Below are 23,136 nucleotides of genomic sequence, written 5' to 3'. Positions count from 1 at the left end.
GACGCAATAATGATTGTTTAGCACCCAGCATGCTTTGGGAGACTAGAGCATTGCAAAGAAAAATCGCTGAGAATTAAAAAAAAAATAGAAATTGAAAGGTCCTGGTGGAAAAGTAAAAAAAGAAACAAGTGCACATAACATCAATGCCACCTCTGAGAAAAATCATCACTACACGAAGATACAGTATACATAATACAGTATAACATGCACTCTCCCATAAGCTAGAAGATCCAGAGTAAAGACTTCATACTTGTGCGGTTTTTTGTGCAAAATTCTGAAAGACCATGACAAAAATCACAGACTGAAAAAAGTTCTGAGATTGCCAGACAAGCCATGGCATTTGATAACCACTCCAATGAATGGATTGCTAGCCTGCAAGTATATTCACATTAAGTGAACAAGTTTAAAGTTTTGTGTTGCTCATCATGATAAAATATGAGGCCATAGAGGCAGTTTGGAAGGAAATAAAAAGTGATGCTTGAGAGGGGCCATCCATGATGGTGCTGTGCAGGAAGTGCCACACTTTGATATGCTCTGTCATCTCTACCATATTTATTTACTCCATGAAGAAGGAAAAATTGTATTAACTTAAAAGAGATTCTTCTTGTAGGAAAACACATGCACTAGTAACCCAGCGTGGCCAGGTTAGATCTCTTGAGCTTTTTCTCAGAGCAGCACAAACCACAACACTTAAAAAAAATATTTTCAAGAAACAAAGATTTTTCTTTGGGAGTGTGTGTATGTGTGTTAAAATTAAAGGTAATTTACTCATCAGATATACTTTGAGCATGACTGAGGAGTGGTATTCACAGCATTTTTACTTTCTACTGAATGCCACTGAAAATAAGATCAAAAGCTGTGTCTGGATACCACACAGCAGCCTTATTGTGAGCTTTCAGGTTATTAAGGAAAATAAGCTTCGCAAAGACAGGTAGAGTGAGTTGGTAAAAAGTTTAAATCTGTGATTGTCATGTGTCTGATCTGATCCAGGAGAGCATGGCTTTACCATTCGCAATCATTTGCACAAAGAAAACAAAGAAAGGGCAAATGATACAGTACTGTACCTCCATGGTCTGAGACTGGTGCATGGCTTTGATTGCATTCTGTGCCATTGCCCTTGTAGAAAATGTGACAAACGCACAGCCTGTGGGAACAAGGGGACAGGGAGCAGGAAAGACAAAAAACAACAAGACAAAAGGGTTGGACGCTTGTTAAACCAACACAGTCTACGAGAACGGCCACAAGACGACACTGTTCTCAGTAGTACATAAAAATAAACAACTTCTCTAGTTTATTTATTGACAGTGCTGACTTGCTAATCTGACCATAGATGAAAGAAAAAAAAAATCAGGTGGGGATGGGTGAGAAAAGGGTTATTTTCTTTAATTCTTGTTTGCTTGTTTGGTTTGGTTATTTGGAGGTTTTTTTTTTTTTGTGTTACTACTTTTGTTCTTTAGCCACAGGGTTTGAAATAAGTAAGGCTTTTTAATTAGACATTGGGTTGCCTAGTTTAGTCTGTTCAGACCATGCATTAACAATGGCTTGCTATGGCTTCTGTGCAGGTAAATTTTGAATAGTGAAGAAATGACTGGCATCACTGGCAGCCAAACTGGGAATTTCATATAGGAGTCACATATTTATGTGATGCACCAAGAACAATCATACAAATAATAAATATTCCACTGTGTAGCCTGCAACTAAGTGTGAAAAGACTCAGACAAAATTCAGTAATGTGGGTGGAATCTCAACATTTAAGAAAATAGCATGCTTAAAAAAAATGAAAACAAAAACCAAACTTAATCAGTTTTGTTTCCCTGCTTCCTGGGTACAAGTACAATTCTCTGATCAATGAAACCTACCACCAGCTTGAACATCTCTGAAGCTATGTGCATGAATAACTGGGAAAAAAAAAAAAAAATCACATTTTTCCCTTCTCAGCCTTTTAAATCATAATGAAAAGTCAGTAGGCTAATGCCTGGGCTATTTTTCCACCTTTTTACTATTGTCAGTCATACCTACACTGGGCATGGTACAGGTCAGCTTTTTAAGTGCCTGACTCACTGCCCTTTTGACTAATAAAAACATTGCCTTCTGAGACTTACATTTTATTCTTCATGCACCCTTGGGCATCTTAAAGAAAAAGACTGTGAAATTAATGCAGATTCAGGCTGATTTTGTAATAATACCATGGCATACTAAAAGCTTAGCTAAAGCAACACAGACTTATTTCACTTGTGATCTCTAATGACTTTAAAAGTGCATTGATTTTCAGCTCCCTTAGCCTTGCACAGTTTGAACTTAGGTTTCAGAGAATAATTTAGTGTTCCACTCAATTTCCTCAAAACATTATTATTATTACTACTTAAAAGATTTCCAAATGAAGCAAACCTAAGCACTGAGAGGCTAAAGCATATTGTCATTTTAGAGCTAATGCATGAAAGATACATTCTGGCACAAAAAATACAATATTGTTGCCCCTGTGGCCAATGGGCAAAATAAACCATTTTGCAATCCAACAAGCAAGAAATTGTTTGGTTTATGTAAATCAATTTGAGGCACAAAATACCTTTTCTTTTTTGCTCTGTGTGTACCTGGTAAGATTATCAAGTCAAGACTGTATTCACATTTTAATCAAACAACAGTAAGAGAAAGCAATGCCTGATTATTACCCAAAAGCACTACATCTAGTCATGAAGATAAAGTCAATGCATTTTTGCATCATGCAGTATTTTTTTTTTTTTTAATGTAAAGGCCCTTGATACAAGAGAACCTAAGGTGGCTTATGTATCTCTGACTGATAGGTGACTATCATAAAATCAGAAGTCAGAATTTTTAAACGCACCTTCATGGCAGTGTTGTGACTACTTATTTCTTAGGTAACATAAGAGCTGATGATGTCTTACCACTGTTTAGCCACACTACATATTGCTATACTATTCTCATTCAGCAACAGATTTCTGTCAAAGAAAACGATGTAACAAACCACCTTTGTATACAGCAATCTAGACAAAATATGCAGTAGAAGGGTAAATAAACTACAGTACCTCTACTAGATTTCATATTGCTGCTGTGCACTAAAATTAAAGAGGCTCAAATTTGCCATCAATCTCAAAGCAATCTCTCTTAACAAACATTTGTTATTATCATTAACAGGCAAAATAACATCCAGGTTTTTCATTTCTTGTCTTGCAAATTCAATGGGGGATGAGCACATATAGAGATATACTGCAGGGCAGGCAAGAAACCCCATACAGAGCCTTGAATAATATTGTTTATAATGGTCAAGAAACTGCTTCATTTGCTTTTTTGCTCTCATTATCCGTAAGTGTGTACCATAGTGACAGTTACTTAATGGAGGTTTAGAATGCATAAGAAGTACGTAAAATGTCAACAAAAATCAGTAAGACACAGTTTATGCATTTATCACAATTTCTACCCAGCAGTTTTGCTGTAAGTAACTTACTGAGAGATGTTGCAATTAGCAGGTCTTAAAAGAAATGTGAATCAGCAGAGAAGAAAGCTGCACTCCTCTCAAGATAAAACAGGCTCTCTCATCCTTCCCATAAGCTTTTTCTCTTTTTAACCACAAAGCTCAGCTGTTGGGGACTTTCAGTGCCCAACACTACAACAGAACCTCCATCCTTGTTCCTCAGCCCAAATCCATTTACATTGATCGTGTTGCCTTTGTCTTGGAGCAAAAAGATCTTTGTAGCAGGTCTCTGTAAAGTGCCATATAGTGAGCTATCAATTTGAAAGAAACTTGTTCAGGGACAAGGGGAATGCCTGATGAATGAGGTTATGTGGCTTGAATGTGAGCATTTGGAAACAGCATTCCAGAGACAAGACAGGCCTGCATATTAATTGCGGTTTGCCAGCCAGAGGCTACAAGGTTAGGTCCCCTTGCTCCTTCCAGTCTCAGGCCATTTCCCACCAATGGACAGTCGTCATTTGCACAGTAAATACCCAATTTACCTCAATAACCATGGCAAAAAATTCAGTAGACAACTTTATTGTTGAATTCTAAAACCTAGACTTTCAGCTCTTGTCATCAAGTACCTAATTTAAATGCTAGCTAATTGAACATTCTTTCCAGACATTGCTACATTCAAGGGTTATTTTTAGCAACCAAACCTGGGCACTCAGACACAAAATCTGTGTATTTATTACCTGTGTACATATATTTTTGTCTGAAACACGAGGTTTTACGTATTTTATTCTGTGTGAACCAAGGAAACCTTTCCTTCATGACCAGACTGAGACAATGGAGGGAAGCTAAGCCTGTATCATAGGACTGCGTCCACTTACCTCAGTCACTGGACTTGCACATATAATTTAGGCATTCAGAAAAGCGGTTTTTCTGAGATGCTTGTATTCCCTGGCACAGTCAATGGCCATACCTTTATTTTCCTATATGAGGTACATATGTACCTTAGAAGAATGGTTTTGCTGAGCACCTAGAATTTAATCAGAAGTTGGTGTCTAAGAACATTGCTCAAACCAGATGAGGTCTGCATGAACTGCCCTGTTCTCTTGCTGCAGCAGTTTCTGAGGGGTTGGGAAAATCCCTTTCAGCATACTCTCCCTCACTGTATCTCATGGATGCAGGTGGTCTTTTGGGAACATACTGCCAGCTTTAGGACCATAAATCACAATTATAAGAGGACAAGACTAATCAGATTTCATGCCTCATGGTGCAAGGAAACAAGAAGGACTTCTGTGGCCTCTTACCTCATCCTATGATACATCACATTGATTGTACTGCCATGGGCTGAGGTCTTCCAGACTAATAGCTACAAGCAAACAATTTTTGTTATACCATACTGTGACCTGATACTTAAATTATTCCCTTCTTTTGGGATGGAGGTCTCTGAGACAGGAAACGTGGAGAAGGACTAATGCCTTGAAATGAGTTTGTTTTGTACCACCAGCTACCTAACCACCAAAGAAAAAAAAGAAATAAAAAAAATTGTAAATACAGCCAACCTGCAAGTCACCTTGCAATTATTTATCACCTCTGGTTTTAAAATGCCAGACATCACTAAGAGACACAAAAAGGGAGGGAGAAAGGAAGTCTAAGAGGTTTAGTTGTTTCTCCAAGGCTGCTTTCTCACCTCCTACACCGGATAAATGATTGACTGGGGAAAGGCTGCTTGATGTAATTTCCTCCTGCAGGCAGAATCAGAGGGAGGCACCCAGCCCCTATGAAGAAGATATTTTGGAGCACATTATCACATTTGCCATCTCAGCTGAGAGAACATCTAAACTCACAGGCTTGGTTCTTAACCCCCTCTCACCCTGAACTGAAAGAGAATTTTGAAGAGGCTGAAAAATTCAATAAGCTACTTCCTCTACTCATGCAGTCCAAACACAGGGATTGATGCTTGAGCAAATGAATTGTTCGAAATATTTAAAATAACTCATCACTGGCCCATTTCAGCTCTTGCTTGACTCAATCCTTCTCATCTCAGGCTTTCATAGACTTGTTTGAAATGTTCAGTCAGCAGCTCACGTATGGGCTAACATAACATCAAAACTTGCACATTGAAAGTGAAGTTGAACATTTTTATGTATGGAAGCCTCAAGGTAAGGGATCTAATTTTATATCTAAGTGAGAAACCTCCCACATAAAACTGCCATAGTCTATCAGAGTTTTTTTACCAAACCCTCAGTGAAGCCCAAGGAAGATGCAAAACCCCTAGACATTTTTGAATCAGGCCTAGAGTTAAAAATGGAAGTTTAAAACCATGGCTTTAAAGTTCTGCAGATGAAAGACAGGCAGATGTAATCAATTAAAAGAAACCCAACATATGTATAAAATGAGCCCTCTGACAGAGAAGAAGGCTCAAGATATTTTCAAAGTCATCCAAGCAATCTGAGTACTATGTACGGTGTTTGGATAGCTGGAGGAGTAATGGTTTACTACAGCTTCCTAGCTCACCGTAAATAAGGGTCTTCATTTTTTGTAAAGAAACTATAGTGAAAAGCTGCCAAAATGCTCCTGCAAGAAGTATTTGGGATCCTCTGAGATGAAAGCCCCTATTTTAAAGAGAAGATAAGGCTTGAATAAAAAGCTATGGAAATTGCAGTGTGATAAAAACAAGCACTAGTTGTGTTAAAGTATTTTTAGCTGGGATGACAAAGTAGACATTCCCTTTTCTGCACTGCTAATATAGCACAGCCTGAAGGGAGGAACAGCCTGGGAAACATCACACAAAAACCATAGTGGTTAAATTACATTTCAGCTACAAATTAAGACATCAGATTGTTCATTGTACAGACATTTGGTCATTAGGCATTGCTTAAGACACACAACAACAGGTCAGAGACCAAGTGCAACAATTCAGCTGAAAATAAAGCATTTTGAAAAAGTCACAGTGAAGCTCTTTAGGTTATGCATATCAGGCACATAAAAGCAACAAGAGGCACGTCCCATAAATGTGTCTCATGTCTTTGACTTTACTGACTTCTCTTGACTATTGACCAGATGACAGATTATAGATTTTAAATTTCCTGCAGTTCATGGTTCCTTTGAAGCATTTCTAATTAGACAGTTAATTAACCACCCTGCAAAGTACAAACTTCAGTAACTGAAATTTACACAAACCCAGAATCAAACGAGTACCAAAGACCACATTCTAGAACAGTGCCTAAATGACTGTCATTCTGTGACCCTCTTGTTGGAATAAAAACTCTTGTAAATTATTTAATTTCAGACTTCCCTCTGGGGGGTAGACTGCTGCAAAACTACCATAATGGAAATGTGAGATGAAGTTACTGGCCAGCAGAGACACTGGTCACTTGGATGTTTTTCACTTCTTTCCCAAAAGAGTTTCAGCAGGGGAAAAATAAATTCAATGTGTCATAATAATTAGAAAAAAAAAAAAAACCCAACACATTATGGCCAAGAAATAAAGCACAGGGGTGCTTCTGAAGACCAGTTAAAAATATTGCACTTCCTCTATCCTCATTTCCCATCACTTACTGATGCACAAGTCAGAAGGTGGCCCCTAATCCAGGCTGTTCCCATGGCTGGCACTTCACATTACTTTAGCTCAAAAAGGAGCAGTATATATCCATATGGAAAACCAAATATAAAACCTCCTCACCTATCCTTTGCTGAAATTAATTATGATGCAAATACTAATTTTCTTTTACTAATTCGTCAAGAAAACCTCTGAATCTGAAAGTTATGAGTAGATGTTCATGAAATCAAATTGCCTAAACACAGTATAACTCTTCACGCTATTTCTAACCTGCCCTTAAAGTGAGCAAATAAAAGGAAAAATAAATCTTTATAATCAATGTCTGCAGAAATGTTCACTTGTCCGATGTGCCTGGTGATGTTTTGTTTAAAAAATCATAAAATTAGGAGCCCACAAGATGTAGAAATATGCATTTTGAGCTTTTCCACAATTTCCATGATATGTCCAATTGTCTGTACATGCTATTAACAGGTTTGGGGTTTTTATTTCAGTGGATGCTATGAACTTCTTCCTGGTATCTGTTACATAAATCTGCACTTAGCAATACAGCAGAATAATTTGCTGCATGGTGTTCCTTTGAGAAGGATAAGAGGATTTTTAAAAATCATTATTATGGATGGTAATAATTCCTTGAGTGATACAGAGAAATTGATCCACTGATCTAAAAAGAGGTAGAGGAGCATTGCTATCCATATTTTAAGAAATGGGATAACAGAGAGATGATGAAAGACCAACTCACCTACAGTCAATGCAACCCACCAGTGGCATAACTACAATTCAAATGTGGGTATTTCTGGCTGTTTTTGCACACTCCAGCTATCACTGCACGGCTGTCTCTGTTGGTATCTGTGGTCATGCACACATTACATAGTGCTAGGAGTCAGGAGGTCTGAAAGTTTCCTTAAGCCATTTACAATAAGTGATTTAAAATCTTAATCATCTGAGGCAGTTCACTTCTGCTTTTTCATGATAATGAAGCTTAGCACATGATATCACAATCATGAATTTTTGTAAAGCCTACTTAGCTCTTCAGAAAAAATGCTGGATTAAACACCCCTGCAGGCTGAATCCTTCTCTTTGAATAACAGATACAGTACAGGCAGTGGCATGCTTCTTTAGATACTCCAATGAACCCTGCTAAAGCGAAGGCCAGACTCCATGTCTGCTGAGACCCTAGTTTCTTTATCTCTACACCCAACAGAGTATTTTTATTTTTTAATACCTTTCTCAGCTGGGAATTACTCTCTGCCAGCCAACTAATTTTACAGGGACTATCCTGGAGCCTTTGGAAGGCAATGCATTTTTGTTGTTGCCTATTTCTTGTAACTGGCTGCAATATAAGCAAGTTACAGATATAAACAACAATTATTTCTTAAATGCAGGGGTGAACAACAGTAGGCAAATGATGACTGATGGGAAAAAATCATGTTTCTTTAAATTATAACTGCTCTACCACTGGAGCTTTGTATCATTACTTTAGTCTCATTTTACAGATGAGTTTCAAACTGACAATAGGAATTTGGAGTAGAAATGCTGACGGTCCATTATCAGTAGTGACAGCAATGGGTGCGATGTTAATAAAGTTCTGTCAATTCTTGGCTAGAAGCTACAAAAGAAACAAGTAGTTCAATCTCCCTCTCTCTCTTTATCTTATCCCTTTTATCACACTCATCACAAAGTGTTACATTTTCCCTGATGCCGCAGGATGGGATTTCTCCTTACTATTGGAGCCATGTGGTACACTACCACCCTACACCTCATCAATGTGAGTTGACAGCAGAGAGTTACTGTTCTACTAGTAAGGTTGCTGTAAGTGTAGACATGGCCTGAAAGTCAACTGAGGCCTTTTAAAATTTTTTTTATTAAGGAAAAAAAGCAGCATAAACCAAACCCATTCTGCCAAGCAGTGTAACCTTGCAACTATCTGCTGGTAATAAAGATGATTTGGCTTGGAGATGCCAAACGGAGTTTATTGGACCATATTTACATCTCACTGCTGCGAGCACTGCACGTTCCTGAAGATCCTAGCATAGTGAGGGCAGCATTATCCTAAGACAATGACTATTTTTCATTCACTTTTCAGTGTCTAGGAGGAACACACATCCAGACAAGTGCTGGGAAAACAAATACAGTTTGTAGCAAAGGGAATTAACATTTTGGAAATGGTAACATGAATTAAAAACTTGCTAAGTGTTGGAACTCATTACACAGATTTAACTGTGTACATTCTCCCTGCTGCTCTAGTGAAGCAGCCTTTCACCCTGTGCTTTGTCAGCCAAGCTGCCTCCACTGCAAATCTCCTTTAGCACTTTTCATCTAGACTGCAATACCAACCATTTTCTCAACACTTTGCCTTCTCTCATGGAGTGGTGGTTTTGTGAACTTCATAAACATCTGCCTGAAAACCTGGTTGGCACAGCTGAACTCATTTTTAAGTGTCAACATGGGTGTGTAGAAAGCAATTGAAGTTTAACAAGGCATGATGCATGAGGGCATGATAGAATATGAGTCGTGATTGTGACCAAAATAAACTTGAGTGGCAGAGGGGATTCAACTCTGCTATAGCTACTGGTGTGTGACCTACCTGGACTGAGATCTTCAGCTTCCAGAAAGAGAGTGCACCATATTAAACCTATGGCTCTACTGCTCTGCTTGCTAGGTTGGTGACATGTCTTAAAAAACTCAGCTTCAGATTATTGTGAGATTGATATTTATGGCAGAACAAAACTAACTCACCAACCTCACTTACCCTCTTGGACTTCATAATTAGCATTTCCACGCTCATACTATACCCAATGCCTATTGAATAAAAACAAGTATGCAGTGGGATTTCTGTGGATCCCAGTAAAGATCCATTTCTTTATTGGGTGATACTGCAGTCAATTAAATCTTCCCTGTGCTGCTTACAAAATGAAATGAGTGAAAATCAGAAATATTTGTTTTGACTTGATGTTGGGTGTAGAAACATAGTGACAGCTCTCGACTCCATCAGTTGACATTCATTACTGAGCTGCAGGAACCAAACTCAGACCTTTCCCCTAGTCTTCCCCAAGGCAAAAGTCATGATCTGAGGCTTTGCAAGCCTGAAGGGACTGCTGCATCCCAGCCCTGAAAGTTTTGGGATTGCAGACTAATCATGTATAAACGTGTGTAATTTTCTTACAGCTCCCTATTTATTGTCAGAGTGTCTTTTCAATGAGTACTCATTATCCAGAAGTAGAATATTAAGTACTGTCAAGCAGTGCCACAAAATAGAGAAATACCTGCAACTTCCCCTGCTGAAATTTATGTGTTTTAAAGAAGCTGGGCTCCACACAAAACAAAAAAAACCCATGCACAAATTGTTGCACAAAACACTGATGATCCTATAGCCTACTGGAAACAAGAAAAATATCTGTATCTATGCCTATACCTATATGCAAAATGGGTATTGTTATTTTTTCTGTGCCTTTTGAAAATGTAATAAAATGCATAAACTGTGCTTTCTATACAATTTTTTTTTTCCTGTGGAAACAAGTGATGTTTTCACAGCTTCACACTAAAACTTACTTCTCTTCCTGTGGCATTAAACGGCCATGGCTGGTACCACAGCATCATTCTGCAGTGACAGACAGGACTATCAGTATTTTCTTTTCCACTCAGCACCACCTGGCACTGACTTTTTGAGAAGGTTCACACTCTTGAGAATAATTTCAGGTCTATACACCACGGAGTTAATATGCAGCCTGAGTCATCAATATACAATTATTTTTCTTTTCAACATGTTTTCAGAAGGCCTTTCCACAAAAGGCACTTTGCACTCAAAAGGCATCACCGGCTATTGAAGCCTGTGCTGCACTTCATTTCCAAAGTTCAGGTCAGACACTTGACCACCCTTGGTGGTGCTGCTTAACTCCTCTGCCCTGGATTTTGGGTTGTGATAGAGGCACAAGATTGAAAAGCTCTTTATTACAAATTTTTGTCCAGACAAAGCTCTCAGGTTCAAGCTCACCTCTGTTTCTTAGTTACAGCAGATCTATGTTTTGCATATAGTTATAGAAAACACAGGAATAGAAGAGATAGAACTACAACATGGGCCCATTCCCATGACCCTGTATGCATTCAAGCAGCCATTTATAGTCTTTTTTGGGTTTTGGCCTTATGCTACAGAGCAGAAATGGGGTCAGGGAAGGACCCTTGCTTTTGTGAGAGCAGAGGATTGAGGGTGTTTTCTCAGGATGCAAAGTAAACTTCCCAGCTGACAAACAGGGCAATAACACAAGTTAATATGTCGGCACCAAGACCTTTTGACACTGGAAATAAAAGGTGATAATTTCAGTCACTGTGAAAAGTTCATGTGGATACGTTCATCATGCGGGATGTATTACAGCATAACGTCTAGCTGCAGACAGTGGCTATGCCTACCTTGGCTGTGACACATAGCTCCCAATTAGCACTTAAGGAAAGAGATTTTACAGACTGCACACTCACCTCTGCTCAGCCCATCCGGTCCCCGAAGGATTCGGCATTCTTCTATCTGGCCGAATGGAGAAAACATCACCCTGATATCATTCTCATTACACTTCTTCGAAACCATTCCTATGAACAATTTTCTGTCTTCCACAGCTAGAAGATAAAAATAATGAATGAGCAAAGGCCATTTCATCTTTTTCCTGTGATCAATGCTTCATTACCACATCAAACCAAGCTCCAGTCATGTGAGTCTGGCTCTGTAACTGAAGACAAGTCCTAAGGCAAACACTTTATACTTACAACCTCCCTTCCCCCGCTTCCTCCCCCACCCCAAATCTCCCATTTTTCTTTCTCTCTCTTTTTCTAGTGGTGCATGCTGTTTATGTAACATATTAATTGGCTGCCTTAGTCATTCTGCATATACCTCCCCATCACAGCTTCTAAGAGAAAAGCATCCTCTGTTAGAGAGATTTTTAAAAGATATCTTTGCATAGATTTTAATTCCGATAAATTCCCTCACCTCCCTCATGTATGAAAGTAATCATGATGGGGTAAGGGTGAAGAAGGGATTGTGTATGTAATGATACGAGCTAATGAAAAATATTCCTGAGAAATGTTTTGAGAGAGTGAATCCTATTTGAGCTTTCAATTTCAGCTAACTCAATGCATGGCCTCAAAAGGCAGATGTGTAACAACTGCTCTGGAAAAAGAATTCATTACATTTTCCTGCTTTATTTTCCCCCCCTCAGATTACCACAGCCCTCTCCTCTTCAGGAGGACACAAGGTAGATTTTGGGGCATCACTTTAATAAAGGGGTTGTTTAATGCTTTCCCAGAGCCAAACCCTTTGATTTGTAATGATTCTGAGTTTGCAAAAAGACATGAAAAAGGTGCTTTATCTGAATATTTCCTGACTGCATTGTCACCAATAGCAGCAAAAGCTTGACAGCTGCAGCAGGACACACAGAGCCATGTTAACCAAACTCAAATGTACTGGTCTAAAGCTGTAGACTCTTTAAAAAAATTAAAACCAATTCACTCTGCAAAGCCTTAAAAATGTTAACACACACTCCCATCGCTATTAAAACAAAAATCTGAGTATTTTTATATAATATGTACACTAGTGCTTTCTTCTTTTGAAATGGCATGTAAATCCAGCTCACTGTTAATGAGCACACTGTCAGAGTTTGCAGGGAAGCAAAGAGAAAGCTTTATTCCAGAGAGTCTGCAGTGCACCTACTTATTTCTATTATTGTGCAAATTATTTTTGTAATGAAAAAAAAACCCAAACAAAAAAGCATCTTCCCTTACTCCCTAACTCTTTTGTATTACTATGAGTCTGCTAAATGGAATAAATTGCAGGTGAAGAAGAAACTGCATCAAAGTTCATAGGATTTTATTGGTGTTATGCTCAACAATTAAAGCACATTTAATAATTTCAACAACAAAAAGAAGTTCATGTTTATTGATCACGACAAGCATTTGAAGTTATTTTTTCCTTAGAATTGTTGACTTTAAAAAGAATTTGTAGCTTTTACACAAGCAAGCATCAAGAGAGTGCATTTTTCAGAGCCTGAAACAGAGACTAGCTCCTACAATCCCTACTTCTCACTCTACAAGCTTGCAAGACAATTGGTGTGGATTTAACAGTTGGGAAAGTAGTTTTCCTCAGCAGAGATTCCTCAAGACTTGACATTTTCATTCACACCCTTTATATTGAGGTTCCATACGCAGGTTAACCTTCCAGAAAGGGTTAACAAATGAGGAATGTATGGCATGAGCCAGTTACCTACCTATTAGGTGTTGAATATGTGGGGTTGCAAATAAGACATGCAAGTTGGGATTTATAGATATGTTTTTTCTGCTCTGTGTTATGAATCCCTTAACTCCTGCTTGTGGGTCAGCTAGTACCAGCCAATTTAAATTTGGGTTGATTTTAGGCTTAAAATAGCATGATAGTCTACCCTAAGGGTGACTAGATCACAACCCTCTTAAAAATAGCTGCTGGCTGAGTTGGACAAATGCCTGCCAAGTCATCTCAAAGGAGGTCCCATGGGTCCTGCTTAGGATGAAGACTCAAACCAAAAAGATTCACATGGAGATTCAAAAGAAAAGAGATGCAGACAGAAAGGCTTTATTTTAATTTTCCAAAGAGTACCAGATGACAAACTCCCCACTGGCATCCTTCAGTTTCACTAGTAAACCTATAAATATGCCATTTAACTAACATGATTTGCAGGTTTTCAGCTTGAGGGTGATTTTATAGTAAATTAAACATCTAGCTCCCGTGTACTGTACATCTTAAAAATGCAGATTTCATGACAAACTTTCAGAGTACGGAAAATATATTGGTATGATGACATGCTCTGCATTCAGGGCTATTAGTCAGTGCTGATCAGTGTTTAAGCTTAAGAAAATTGCTATTCTTTTTTGGCTAGGGGCCCAGCATAAAAAACATTTAAAGGGACAATTGTCAGCATCAAAATGACATGTCTTTCACTGAAAGAGCTTTTAACGATATATTGTCATGCAGAGAGAGGAATTTTTCACCCCCATAAGACTTGCTGTCTGAATTTGCTTCTGCATTTTTGGTCAGCTCTCTTCTTTCTGAAATGAATTCTTACCTGCTATGCAGGCATGATTTGGAAAGCAAATAGTGGACTGCAAAAACTAAGGATCAAATGTATTTAGAGGTTAGCAAACTTTCCTTTTGAGTGGCTAAGCCTGTGTCTGCTGGTTTGCTCCCACAGACTGTAAAATGAGGAGCCCAACGTTAAACACACAAAACCCAAATGCATTGAGATCAGGAAAGGTGCTTTCTGCTGCTGGTTGATGGGGATGGCAGTCTAAAGCCACTTTGACTAAGTTTATTTATTAGTATATTCATTAGATGTCCAGTTTTAGTCTCAGATAACATTATATCAGTTGCCTGTGGACAGCTCCAAGAGATCTGTCCCTCCAAAGCGTGAACTCACATCTCCCAGCAAGATGTGATGGCTTATGGGAGTCTCCCCCCGCCTAGTTACTGACTGTAGATAGGGCTGTTACCTTCCAGACAAGTCCCAAAACTTGTCATCATGCTAACACACAGATGTCCTGAGCTCCAGCTGCAGGGATAGGAGGAATAAATGATCTCTCAGGGACTGGACAAAGCTTTGGAGCTGAGTGCCCACTACAAGGGCATGCTTAGTGCAGGCAGTACGGTGAGGTGGCTGAGTGCTCCTCATTGATGCAGCAGAAATAGCCAGAAGGTTACAGTGAACAAGGCCTGAAGTTCTAGTTACATGAAGAAGGTGTGAAACTGCACAGTATATTGGTTAATTAATTATAGGGTTCACCTCTAATCCATCCAAACGTATTACAAACACAGATTAGCTATGCTGCCAGGACTGTTAGTGCCACGCATTCAGTGCTAAGTGCTTGTTGAATCTCACAAGGTTCGACAAGGCCAAGTTCAAGGTCCTGCATCTGTGTTGGGGCAACCCCCAGTATCAAGACACACTGGGAGATGAAGGGATTGAGAGCAGCCCTGTGAAGGGGGCTTGGGGGTACTGGTGGATGAAAAGCTGGACATGAGCTGGCAATGTGCTCACAGACCAGAAAGTAACGATATCCATGGCTACACCAAGAGAAGCATTGTCAGCAGGTTGCGAGAAGATCCCCTGTACTCTGCTCTGGTGAAACCCCACCTGTAGTACTGTACTCAGCTCTGGAGTCCTGACTACAGGAAAGACATGGATGTACTGGAGTGGTTCCAGAAGAGGGCCACAAAAATGGTCACAGGAATGGAAGACCTCTCCTTTGAAGAAAGGCTGAGAGAGATAGGGTTGTTCAGCCTGGAGAAGGCTCTGAGGAGACCCTGTTGTGGCCTTTCTGTACATAAAAGAAAGAAAGATGGAGCAATCTCTTTGCCATAGGACAAGTGGTAATGCTTTTAAACTGAAAGAGGGTGGTGAGGCAGTGGAAGAGGTTGTCCAGAGGGCTGGTAGAACTCCATTCCTGGAAACATTCATTCAAGCTCAGGCTGGATGGGGCTCTGAGCAACCTCATTTATTTAAGGTGTCCCTGCTTATTGCTGTTGAGTTGGACTGCATGATCTTTGAAGTTCCCCTCCAACCCAAACAGAATCACAGAATGTTAGGGGTTGGGAGTGACCTTGAAAAATCATCTAGGCCAACCCCCCTGCTAGAGCAGGATCACCTATATCAGGTCACACAGGAATGCATCCAGAGGGGTCTTGAATATCTCCAGAGAGGGAGACTCCACAACTCCCTAGGCAGCCTGTTCCAGTGTTCTGTCACCCTCACAGGGAAGTAATTTTTCCTCATGTTTACATGGAACTTCCTATACCTCAATTTCCACCCATTGCCCCTTGTCCTGTCAGTGGGCATCACCTAGAGGAGCCTGACTCCATTCTCTTGGCAATCACCTTCACGTATTTATAAACATTAATAAGGTCACCTCTTAGTCTCCTCTTCTCCAAGCTAAAGAGCTCAAATGACCTCATTGTCTCCTTGTAAGGAAGATGTTCCACTCCCTTAATCATTTTTGTGGGTCTGTGATGGACTCTTTCAAGCAATTCCCAGTCCTTCTTGAACTGAAGGGCCCAGAACTGGACACAATACTCCAGATGCAGACTCACCAGGGCAGAGTAGAGGGGGAGGAGAACCTCCCTTGACCTACTAACCACAGTCCTTCTAGTCCACCCCAGAATGGCATTGATCTTCTTGGCCAAAAGCGCACATTTCTGGATTATGGTCCACCTTCCATCCACTAGGACCCCCACTGCTCTTCAACAGGTCAGTCCACAACCTGTACTTATCCATGGGGATCTTCTTTGCTAGGTGCAAGACTCTACACTTGCCCTTGTTGAATTTCATTAAATTTCTCCCTGCCCAACTCTCAGTCTAAGTCTTGCTGAATGGCAGCACAACCTTCTGGTGTGTCACCCCCTCCACCCGGTTTCTGTAATTCTAGCATTCTGTAATTCTGTGATTTTTAATGCTGCTGGACTTAGGGTGGGAATCTTTTTCCCAAATAGAGGGACCCAGTGTGACAAGGTGAGGTGTCTGTTTCAGAATGAGACAAGTTGTTCTCATAAATCCATTCATCACTAGCTCTCCAATCACTACCTCAGGTGCTCAGGTATTGTGTTTGAATCCAGAGTGCTACATTAGCCGTCAAACATTATCTGAGATAAATCTGACTCTGCTGGGGAAAGCTTTGCTCAAACTGAGCCTCTTGCCTTCTGACAGCAATACATCCAACTTGCAGAATAACATCCTGAAGGGTCTAATTTGTTAGCTTTACTCAATTTGCCTCGGTAATGAGTATTTCTTGCAGGCTGTATTAGATTGCTTGTGGTAACCCAAGAGAATAAAGGAGTAGAGATTATTTTCTCTATGCTACAAAAGAACTAAACCCTATAATAATCATGGGAAATCTCTCTGAAGATTCAACAAAATTTCCTTTTCTCTCCTCTAAACTCCCAAAATTATGTCCTGAAAAAATGAAAATTATATTCCCTATAAATTTTTTGAGGAGTCTGGTCAGTTAAATAGTGAGTTTTCCATCCAGAAGTTGCCTCCTTTGAGCAAATCAAGAACACTTAATTATGTATAAATGGAATTTTTTTTCTGGTTGCTTTTTCTTTTCATCCAGAAGGGAAGGGGGGGAAACTGGCATTTTTTTGTCCCTATTTGTAAGCCTGTGAAAAACCCTTGCATACAATCTGCCAAAGTCACACCTGAATCCAGAGCTGCCTGCATTAATTATCAACTTTACTAAGTGTTAGTGCTAACATATGGCATCTAATTACTCCTTCCAAATGGGCAAAATTGTGCCGCTTAGAATTTAAGAATTATTTTTACAAAATTCCACTACAAAAATAAATACAAATAAATTATAAGATCCCCCCCCCCCCAAAAAAAAAAAAAAAAACCAAACCCCAACATTTTTTTATTTTCCCTAAAGTGGTGGTGTTTTGATCCATTTAAGAGCATACTGTCTCAGGATATGTGCCTGAAAATATTGATTGTATTCAAATCCTGATCTAGAACACTTGAGTATTTGCTAAATTGTAGCACGCTAATGGTCACAGAGAACTTGAAGTCAAGCATGTGTTTATGGGCTTTTATTAACTCTAGCTGCTGAAAGCTTGGTGGAAGAAATTAATCTTTGCTTCATCTGCACAAGAAGAGAAATGACTCAGACACATGAGCTACTGCACAAAGGGAAGGAATGAAGATGACTGCATAGATCTATCAGTCACCCAGTTCCTACAGAGAAGAAAACAGATCTTCAGGTTGCTAAAGTCCTAAAAGTGCAGAAGTGCCCACACACTATTCCATACCCATCTCTCAGCTTCTACAAGGTGAGTTTGACATTTTGTGCTATGGAACAGGTTCCTTGAAGGGACACATAGAATCATAGAACCAGTCAGGCTTGGAAGGGACCTCAAGGATCCTCTAGTTCCAACTCCCCTGCCATGGGCAAGCACACCCCACATTAGATCAGGCTGGCCAGAGCCTCATCCAGCCTGGGCTTAAACACCTCCAGGCATGGGGCCTCAACCACCTCCCTGGGCAACCCATTCCGGGGCTTCACCACTCTCATGGTGAAGAACTTCCTCCTCATGTCCAACCTGAATCTCTCCACCTCCAGCTTCATTCCATTCCCCCTACTCCCATCACTATCTGATATCCTAAGAAGTCTCTCCCCAGCCTTTTTGTAGGGCCCCTTCAGATACTAGAAGGCCACAATAAGGTCACCTTCTTTTCTCCAGGCTGAACAGCCCCAACTTTCAGTCTGTCCTCATAGGAGAGGTGCTTCAGCCATCTGATCGTCCTCGTAGCCCTTCTCTGGACACATTCCAGCATGTCCATATCCCTCTTGTAATAGGGGATCCAAAACTGAACACAGTAGTCCACGTGGGGTCTCACATATGTTTAAGGATGGGAAGAGTGATGGAGAAGGAGGAGCATTTCATCCTGGTACTCCTGGACTTGGATGCTCATTTAAATGCTTTTTTCAAAGCACTCAGGATGGGGAGGTGACAGCTTATTGGACAGCAAATACTGTTCTTTGAAAATTGTAAGATGACAGAAGAGATCCCTCTCCTTTCTCACCATGAAATGTGAACAGATCTCTCAAGTCTTCACAAATGTGCAAGCTCAGAAGAACTGTAAGGAGTGTTCTACTTTTCTTTCCACAAGCTATCTTGAAATTTTTATCAAGAGAATTTCTTTAACCTCTTTGAAACTTGAGAAATATGACTTTACCAATAAAATGTAGTGGGATCCTCCCACTACTCAGAAATCAAAGGGTTTCAATCATTCCTCAAAAGCTCAAACAACATCATGAAATCCAAGGTGCTCTGGCATGCCTTCTTTTTTTTCCCCTTTGAACTTACCAATCTGGTCGAAGAGGTACAGTTTACACTTTGCTGTTGGCATAGATAGTATACCTCCTTGGATGGATAGCCTGAAGAATTTGGGAAGCACATGCCAAACAGGCCTCTACATCCCCTATGCTATTCTTTCTCTCTTTTTTTTTCTTTTTCTCCACATTGCTTGCAAACTTCCACCTCTTCCATGGTTCCCATGTCTATGTCTCATCATTCAGAGGAGTTTTATCATTGTTACTATCATCATGATATTAGCCTGCCTTCTTTCCCCAGTGATTAAAAAGAAGAGTTCACCACCTCCAGAACTTGCTGACCAGAAATAACTACACTCTTCAGGAGTCTAAATGTAAAAAGGTATTTAATTTCACAATTACAACCTCTGACCAAAACATAAAGAAGGCAACAACAACAAAAAAACCCTAGGCCCTCACAATTTTCCTGCTAAGCATAGGTGGAAGAAAACATGAGACTATTCTCACAGTGCAGACAGGAATATCATGCAGGTAACTCCCCAGTCTAACAGCAGCAGCAAGGAGCTAACCTATCCTGATTTCCAAGAAGATGCTACTTGCAGAGCCTACAGAATTTGCACAATTCCTCACAGAGCCTTGCCAATATATTCAATGTCCTTTAGGAAGAAAAAAATCAAGCAATAAATCAATTTTGGCCCACTACCTTATGCTTTTCTAATATGCCATGAAACTTGAGGTGAAATAGAAAGAAGAACTCATCGAAGCTATACTTAGTTCAGAGGGTCCAGGCCAGTGTTCCTCTACTTAAGGGCAAATTGTGCTCACTTCAAACTCGATATAAAGGGAGTGGAGTTTGGATTCCAATAGTGAAGTTCTCCTTGACCACAGTGGGGCCTGAAAAGTTCAGTCCTTCTGCCCATACAGATGCTTTGGCCTTTCTTCTGAGTATTCAAAGACAGCAAGAAATCAATGTTAAAACTCAACCAGGGAAGAAGAATGCCACTCCACTATGAATGGGTGACAGCTCAAACTTCCTCTGTGGGTGGCCAGATCTGTTTTGAAAAGTTATCAAAATAGGAAACCTAGCATAATGTAAAGTTTTAATTTCCTTCTAAACTTTATAAATCCTTGGAGAAGCCTGAAAATGGGATGCACTACAATTAGTAAAAAAAAGAAGTCTTAAAAAAGCCTTGCGGAGAGATTTAGAGCCCAATCATAATTTACATTTGCAGGTATGTAGATCTCTAAGTGCACGGCTTCTGCCCTGATTACTAATTAATGAGGTGCAAAGATGCCTGTTGGAGGAACCAGCTCTGATTATGTGGGCCTTATGGGAAAATGAAGCTCTTGCAATCTAAGAAGGCAGATGATATCTTTAACGTATATTTTAGAAAATTACAGGAACAAATCAAGGGGCAAAATATACACATGTATATATTTTTAAAGAATCACACACAGCCAGGTTGCGTTACCATCCAATTATCTTATTTCCTTGAATATACAAACCTGGCATCTTTAATAGATTTAGCATGCTGCCTATTTTGCATGTCATATACATCCACTTAGACAGTGCCCTAGTATTCTGAATGGATATTACTGTCTTTAGAGCATTCATTTTACAATCGTTGCGAGGAATAAATATACAGAGAGCTGCAAGGTGGTTTTCCCCATTCAGAACCAAGCGTGTGATTAAAACCTAAATTTGGCTCTGATTCAAAACAGCATCATTCTATTAAAAGAGAGTTTAGGCAAATGTTCAAGGCCCACCAGCTGCTTATACAGTTTGTTAACACAGGAATGGGGTTTGTGTTTTTTCTTTTTTCTTTTCACCATTAACATTTCATTCCTGTCTTATTAATATCATGTGCTTTTGCACTTCCTCACTGCTAGGAGAATGAATACAAGGGAAAAATGTGTGTAGTGAGGTAGGCTGCAACATAAAGACAGTTTATCAGAGGATTTCCTTCTTTCTTTCAAGCAGAGAATAAATGGAAGTTCAGAGCAGGTCAACATCTTCCCCAGCATGTCAGGTGTAGAGAAAGTACCTCATACAATTTTCACCACACAAGGAGTAAAGCAAAATCTCTCACAATATTGTGTTTGCTTTAGAGAGAGTCATGTTTAAGTATATATAAATTAAACACATACCATTTGACTTTTCACTATCTGCAGGTTTCATCTGAATAGGATGATGCATCTAAAAACAAAGAGGAACAAACAGTAAGGCAGGTTGGATAGTCATTTAAAAAAAATAAGCAAGAATCAGTTTTTTAATGAAGGGCTAGAAAGATACATGATTAATAGCCAACACTGAAACGATATAAATTCAAAAGAACAGTGTATTATAGGCTTTCAAGAAAAAATGAAATGGTAAAGAAGTATTTTATAACCAGGAAGATTAAAAGAACCCAGATCATTCAGCCCACAGAACTCATATAAAACTTTAATTTGCTGTATCTAGTTTCAGAAGACCTCTAAAGTTACAGTGCCTCATTAGTTTCTGGCATGTTTGGTTTTTGTTTTACCAACTTTTTTTCCTTGAGCTCAACCACTGCCAAAACTGAGATGGAATTTTCAAGTAATTTAAGAGATAGCACAAGCATTTCAAATGTACTCAGAGGAGATCAGTTTGACAAATGAACTATACTCATAATTAAAAAAGCATGTGCTGATTCTTTCAGGACTAAAGAGGAAGAGACTTGTGCTTCCTGTAACAGCTTCCTATAACTGTTTAGTATCTTCTTCTTCTTTTTTTTTTTTTTTTCCTCCCCAGGATATGTTATATATTCATTCATAAAGCTTCCACCACAACATGGCACAATTTTGGTTTCCATAAAAACTAATACTTTGTCCTTTTCAACCTTTCTCATTTCATATCCCTCTTACTGCAGTAAAGTCACAGAATCATAGAATTGTTTTGTTTGGAAAACAACTTTAAGATCATTGAGTCCAACCATTATTGAACATTACCAAGTCCAGTACTAAACCATGTCTTTTAGCACTGCATCTCTGCATCTTTTAAAGACTTCCAGGGATGGTGATTCAATCACCTCCCTAGGGAGTCTAAACCAGTGTTTAAAAATCCTCACAGTGAAGAAGTTTCTTCTAATGCCAAATCTTCTAGAAGTCCCCTGATGAAACTTGTGGCCATTTCTTCTTGTCCTATCATTTGTTACTAGGAGGAAGAGACCAACACTCACCTCACTACAACCTCCTTTCAGGTAGTTGTAGACGGTAATAATATCTCCCCTGAGGCGCCTTTTCTCTGGGCTAAGGCACCTCAGTTCCCTCAGCTGTTCCTTGTAAGACCCGTTCTCCAGGTCTTACCTGTTTCATTAGCTTCCTTGTGTTTCTCTGGACCCACTCCAGAACCTCAATGTTCTTAAAGTGAGGGTCCCAAAACTGAGCCCAGTACTCCAGGTGTGGCCTCACTAATGACATGTACAGGGACACAATCACGTCCCTGGTCCTGCTTGTCACACTATTTCTGATACAAGCCAGGATGCTGTTGACCTTCCTGGCCACCTGGGTGGATCATATTTAGCTGGATGCTGATCAACACCCTCAGGTCTTTCTGGGCATGTTTCCATCCACTCTTCCCCAAGTTTGTATTGGTGTATGGGTTTTTTTTGACCCAATTGCAGCACCCAACACTTGGTCTTGTTGAATCTCATACAAGTGGCCCATCAACCCAGCCTGTCCTGGCCCTTCTGTGGAGCCTACCCTCAAGCAGATCAACACTTCCTCCCAACTTAGTGCCACCTGCAAACATACTCAAGGTGCATTCAATCCCTTCATCCAGATCACTGATAAAGATACTAAAAAGAACTGGCCCTAGTACAGAACGACAGAAACCAAGCCTCGTGTGCATGGCTTGGCACACTTGCTATGGTGTATCCTCAGCTTCCCCAACTGATGCTCCCCTTAAACTGTATTGTTGATAACTGCAACACATTTTTTATTAATGGTGATTTCTGATGTTTCAGGAATAACAGCATCACCACAGCGGAGCTCTTTCTGATCAGTGCATGTGGCTTTTCCACTAGACATTGATTATAGCCAGCCAGGTGTCCACTGTGAGGGATTTGGGTAAATTTTGTCACAGCTTCTCAAAATCTCTCAGAACTGACCTCACATTGAGTTTCAATGTGGGAGACATTTAAGCTTGCTAACCCTGCACTTTTATTTTCTTTCACAGAGCTATGCAGAATTTCTGGGATTTGATTGCACAGCCCTTCTGGCAGCAGCAAGGCCACTGCCTTCTCTCTCCTCAGCAACTCCTCACCATTTTGCGTGAGCAGGTGAAAAATTCATGCTTTTTCTG

General features: G+C 39.8%; 1 long non-coding RNA gene across 1 annotated transcript; it reads right to left on the bottom strand.

Moving 5' to 3' along the window:
- Positions 1 to 1,044: 1,044 nt before the first annotated feature.
- Positions 1,045 to 22,888, bottom strand: LOC137461371 (uncharacterized). The gene is made up of 3 exons (XR_010993351.1): positions 20,961 to 22,888; positions 11,454 to 11,588; positions 1,045 to 1,144 (listed from the first exon to the last, which is right to left on the bottom strand). It is a non-coding gene; the product is annotated as an uncharacterized lncRNA (long non-coding RNA).
- Positions 22,889 to 23,136: the final 248 nt, after the last annotated feature.

This window comes from Melanerpes formicivorus, unplaced genomic scaffold (genome assembly GCF_026170545.1).
Source record: "Melanerpes formicivorus ecotype bairdi unplaced genomic scaffold, bMelFor1.0.p_v2 SCAF_1930, whole genome shotgun sequence".
In the NCBI taxonomy this organism is placed as follows: domain Eukaryota; kingdom Metazoa; phylum Chordata; class Aves; order Piciformes; family Picidae; genus Melanerpes; species Melanerpes formicivorus.
The sequence above is the reverse complement of the archived record's forward strand: the minus strand, read 5'-3'. Positions and strand labels throughout refer to the sequence as shown.